Genomic DNA, 6000 nt, shown 5'->3' with positions numbered 1-6000 from the left:
CTCTGCAAATACGTATGTGGTTTCGTTTCACTCTTAACAATACCACTCCCCCCAAAAGACATCATTATCTGCACTTCACAAATAAGGAAACTGAGGTCAAAGGTGAGCAAATTTCCAAAGATCCCATACCCAGGAAAAGAGACCAAAGCCTAGGCCGTCTGGTTCCAAAGTCCGGAGTATACCAGGGAGAGGCTAATAAAGGCCTGAGTGAAGTCAAACTGTGGGAAGGTGTGTAGAGGGGAGAGCTCATGCTCAGGAGCCACTGCACCGATAGACCTGACCAGACCTGGCCGCAGACCGAAAGGGACAAATCCCCATGCAGGTTCATCTCTATCCCAGCACTGACCTCTCTCCCGCCTGGGGTCAATCACATGCGGATGACAGGAAAAACATATGGCTTTGGCCACTAACTAGCTGTTTAACTTGGGGAGAAATACCTAACTTCTCTGAGTATGTTTCCCCCACAAAATGGTAACAGGTACTAGCTTTAGGGATGTCACAAGACGGTGTGGGTAAAGCATCCAGGACAGTTCCTGGCCCGTAGTAGGTGTTCAGCCAATATAAATTCACTTAGCTTTTCCCACGGCCTCCTGATGTCGACTGGCCTGGGCAATACTGTTCCTGAGAAGACCAAAGAGGGAAGAAGTGTTAAGAGGACATCTGCCCTGGTACAGGTGCTGGAATGGGACAGCGTCAAGAAGGAAGTGAGTGACAACCTCGGCCTGGGAGAGGTGGATGGATAAGGGGCTCAGGGAGTGTGCGGCAGAGAAAACTTCCCTCGCCGTGAGGGAAGCTTTGGTCCCTCTCGGATGATGGTTCAGACAAGTGTCCAGAATTCTAAGTCTGTGGTTCAATCTCTAAAGGTGCTGCCAGAGCGTGGTGAAGGGAGCCAGGGAGCCACGTGGCTTGGGCCTCATGTCTGCAAATTTGGTTGGAGCCCCAAAGGAAGTTATTCATAAAGTTATAATTTAGTGTTAGAAATGTTAATTTTTAAAAGTTATTTGCTGGGGCACCTGGGTGGCTCAGTCGGTTAAGTGTTTGATTTTGGCTCAGGTTGTGATCTCACAGTTCTTGGGACCAGGCTCTGTGCTGACAGTGAGGAGCCTGCTTGGGATTCTCTCTCTCTCTCTCTCTCTCTCTCTCTTTCTAAATAAGTAAAAACATTTAAAAAATAAAAATTAAAAAAAAATTTTTTTAAGTTCTTTGTGAGTTTAATTATGAATTGCACCTACTAGAGATTTACCATTTCTTAAAACATCATGCACACTGCTCTATAAAAATTGTTTCCTGAAAGAAACACACTATCTGGAATTGTTTTTATACCAGAAGCTTTTGTAACTGTCTTTGAATTTCTACATTTCCTACGTATTGGAGAGATGGAAAGGAAAGGAAGGGAGGGAGGGAAGGAGGAAAAGAGGGAAGGAAGGAAGAAAGGAAAGAAGGAGGAAGGAAAGGAGAGAAAGAAAGGACACACAGAGACAGACAGACAGACACGGTCTCTGGGTCTCTCCAGCTCGGGAGAGAGCACAGGACAGCAGCAGCCCCGAGGCAGCCAGAGAGGTGGGGGAGAGCCCACTACTGCACTTGTTTACTGCGCCCCCTGGTGTTTACAGCTCATAAAAATTTCAAGCGGCTTCATCCTTCAGAGCTGAAATTTGCTGAGCAAAATCCCCACAGCTGTCTTATGAAACATTCTCAAAATCTCTTCTTCATTTACATGAAAAGTATGAGTCTTATAAGCAAGAATATGCCTCACAGCTTTCCTTTTGTTTTTGTTTAGCTTGGTGATGTGGAAGGGAAGGTCTGTATGTAATACTAGTTAAGACGGAGCACTGACTATGTGCCAGGCAGTATTCTAAGTGCCCAGCATGGTAATCCGTGTAAGTTAGTTGTAACAACTCTAGAGATAGGTATTATTATTATTATCATGCCCATTTTACAGATGTGGCAATTGAGGTACAAAGAGTTTAAAGAATTTGCCCCAAATCACACAGCTATAAAGTAGCAGAGATTCAAACCTAGGCAGGCTTGCTGAAGTGTCCATGATTTCAACTAATATGCCATTTTTCCATGTAGGTATGTGTTCAAGAAAACATACCTTAATTTTTATTTGGCCTGATATTAAGAATCTAACTTCTCTGTGTAAATCTTGATGGACCAAGGATAAACAAAGCAGCAAAGAAGTGAAAAATATGCCTTCAATAATCCTCTGCTATATGAGATATTAAGCTTTTCAGAAGCATAGATTCTTTTAGAATATCATAGAACCCAGAAGGATGACATACAAAACAACTTAATTAATGTTTGTTTATAATAATTCCAGGAAAATATTATAATCCCCTCAGCCCTTTTAAGAGTCTGACAATTTAGGAGAGCTCTTCTTTAAGAAGAGTAATAATAATTACAGCTACTATTTATTGAGTGCTTGTTTTTCATTTTAGGGAAGCAATTATCTATGGACAGTACCTGACCTATAGTGGTTTGACTTGCAATTTTTCTAATTTACCCTGGTGCTCAAAAGCCATACGCATTCAGTAGAGACCACACTTCGAATTTTGAACTCTTCCTGAGCTAGGAGTGTATGGGAGGATACCCAGCCAGAATGATGGGCAGTGGTACCTGTCTGCGGCTCCCAGTCAGCCACCCAATGAGGAGGGTAATCAACCGATGCACTTACAACCATTCTGTGTCCACAACTATGCTGTTCCTCAGTCCAGTATTCAATTACGTGAGACTCCTAACACTTCGTTATAACACAGGCTTTGTGTTTGAGGGCTTTGCCCAACTGTAGGCTAATGTAAGTGTTCTGAGCATGTTTAAGGTAGGCTAGGCTAAACTATATTTGGTAGGTTAGGTGTATTCAGTACATTTTCAACAGGACATAACCCCATTTGTAAGACAAGGAAGATCTGTAGTGAAAAAGTGTTGGTTTGGGGATCACACTACTTGGGTTCAAACCCTGACAGTGTTACTTAGGAAGTCACTTCATATCTCCAAATTCCAAATTTCTTCTCTACAGAACGGGGAAAATAATGATGCCTACACTTCAAATAGGGGTATCAGAATTAACTGATTTAATACACATAAAGAGCTTAGAAGAGTTTTTGGCACATAATAAGTGCTCCAAAAATTGTCACCTTATAGTATAATGTGCCAGGCACTGTGCTAAGCAGAGTACAGAGTCACCTTTCTAAAAATTTAATTTTTATTTTAGAGAGTAAGCATTGGGGGGAGGGGGGGAGGAGAGAGAGAGAGAGAGAAAGAAAGAGAGAATCCCAAGCAGACTCATCCCTGCTCAGTGCAGAGCCAGACGTGGGGCTCGATCCCATGACCCTGGGATCATGACCTGAGCCAAATTCAAGAGCCAGACACTTAAACTACTGAGCCACCCAGGTGCCCCCAAAACCACCTTTTCATGCAAGTGTCCCTCTATATAAGCTGTTAGCTACTATTATTATTATAGAAAATAATCTTTATAGAAAAGATTCTTGGTGGAAACATATCAAGATATTAATAATAGTTACCACCAAGTAGGTATAGTTTTGACTTTGTATTGTTTTTCACTGTTTTACTTCTTTTTGCGGAATGAACTAGGGTTTTTTAATAAAAAGACCAAAAGTAAAAAACTTCTCAGGAAAAAAAAAATCATTGAAGGAACCACCAAGAATGAATGCTTAGCTTGGAACTAGGAAGTCTCAAGAGGACAGGGTCGATGTCTTCAAATAGCTGAGGATTAACAAGTGGAAGAAAGGCTTGCACTGTGTAACCTGAGACACTGGGCTAGACTAACACATGGAAGCTTCACAGAGTCTTCTGCTGTCTAATCGGGGCTGATTAGAAAAGCCACAGTGAGAAAGAAGTACCTCATCCTTGAAAGCATTCACGCAGAGGCCGAAGACCACCTCTCAGAGATGGTCTACGGATGACGTGTGGGCCAAGCGGCAGACTGGATCACAAGACCTCCAAGTTCCTACCGAACTGGGGATCCTAGTTCATTACCTAATTTTGCCTTGAAACACAGAACAGATAAAAGGCAGGCGGTCATCAGCTTTCAGAGAGCTGAAGTCTGTTTTCTTGCCAGTGATTTTTCTCCCACTACCAGTTTCCATGAAGTCCTAGGAGGAGACACTTGTCTTCCCTCAGATTTATGGATCTGCACGGACAGGTGACGGCAGTGACAGTACAAAGTCAGAGGCACCTTAGCGCTCACTCCCCACTGTCATCAAGGGGTCAGGTATCCACCCTGAAGTACAGTCCTTATGGTGGATCCTGCAGAGAAACAGAAGAAAGAAGAGGCAAAGTCTTTGGACTTCAGGACTCTGTGATCCCATTTTTTGTCCTCGGCATCAGTTAGGAACGGCTAACAATAGAGGCCTGGCCTCAGTGGCTTAGACAAATTAGGGATTTGGGTTTTCATCTGGAGTGCCAAGGGAGAACACGCAGGACTGGTATGGGTGGCACCTTCAGAATGTGATCAGAGAACCAGGCTACTCGGTCTTTCTGCTCCGACACCTTCTGTACAGAGCTCCCACCAAGAGCTTCAGCCATCACTTCGGTGTTCCAGGTAGAAAGGGGGTGTTCCTCTCAGGCTTAAAGAGTGCTCCTCCAATGAGCAATGGTTACAGCTCATTTCCTCAGCCAGACCTGTAAGGGGGGCTGGGAAATGTAGTTTTAGCTGGGCAGAACCCCAATAAAATACAGGGTCCTGTTAGTAGGAAGTAGGAGGTGACTACAGGGCAAACAGCAACCTCATCTGCTTCCTCTCAGGTCCCGATTCTTCCCTACTTTACAAAGATGAGAACGCTGATGAAGGGAACCGTGCAGAGCCACAGCAGGTCAGTGGTGAGGTCAGTCTCAGCACCCAGCTCAGGGCCGGCTTTGAAAAATGACAGAGAATGCAAAAAGCAGGAACCCATGAAATGTCTGCAGGCAAACACCAGCTGCGGGCCCGGGACCATTTCTCTGCAGGGAGCCACACTGGCATGTGAGACGGGCTGCAGAGGGCAGGGAGGACGAGGGCTGCAGGACACTGGTCTACATGTCATTCCCTGGGCTGGCAAGAGGTAGACGGCTTCGGCCCTGGCTCAGCTGGGAGAACAGATGGGCAGGAATTCAGTGCGGCTTCCAAATCAGCCAAGCGGCAGAACTGCCTTCCTTCCCCGTCAGCCAGGCTCGTTCCCACCTGGTCACAGCCAGCTGCAGAGACCCAAGACTGAAGGCCAGGAGCAGCCTAGGAATGAGCCATCCCTCACCCGATGTGAGGGGCTGTCATGAGGACAAGTGAGTGCAGCAGTTTGTTTGTCCCAGCAGCGAGGGGGACAGCCGGGTGGAGCTGCCCACCAGGAGCGGGCAGACTTCTCTGCGTGGGGCGAACCAGCTCTCTGGGGAGCACAGGACCCTAACTGTTGAGACGGCCTGTCTCATTGAGGCCTGGAGCTCTGCTCTTTCTTGTGCCTTCACCTCCCACAGATATAATGGCAAGGAGGCCAGAGAGGTAAGGGGAATCCGGGAATTACGCTGAAATACACACAATGAGAGCAGAGCCGACCCCTTCCCACATCTGAACGAAGAAAGCAAAGTCCTCAGAGCAGGGCGATGGAAAGAAAGCAAACTTGACCTGAGGGGACAGAAATGCGTGTTCATTTGCAAAACAGGACAGAAAATGCACAGAATTTTATTGCAACTCTGATGAGAGCATATGGTATAGGAGGAAGGGCCACAAATTTTTAGAAAGAAACACGACTTTCCTCTGTCAGCTGAATGTGGTTGGGTTCACCAGGGAGGGAGTGGATAGGCCCAGAGGGAAGGAGAGAGCTCTCCTCTCTTTCGCCTCCCAAAGACTACATCAATTTTGGGTTATCTGCGTATCTGCTCCCAATTCACAGACTAATTAAAAGCTGACTGAAATTTGTTTAGAATTCTATTTAGCTAGGCCTCCAGAAAAGCTTTTTAAAATAGTAAGTCGGGAGTAGGAACACTGATAATAAAAATCACTACCAT

This window comes from Acinonyx jubatus, chromosome E4 (genome assembly GCF_027475565.1).
Source record: "Acinonyx jubatus isolate Ajub_Pintada_27869175 chromosome E4, VMU_Ajub_asm_v1.0, whole genome shotgun sequence".
Lineage (NCBI taxonomy): Eukaryota > Metazoa > Chordata > Mammalia > Carnivora > Felidae > Acinonyx > Acinonyx jubatus.
The sequence above is the reverse complement of the archived record's forward strand: the minus strand, read 5'-3'. Positions refer to the sequence as shown.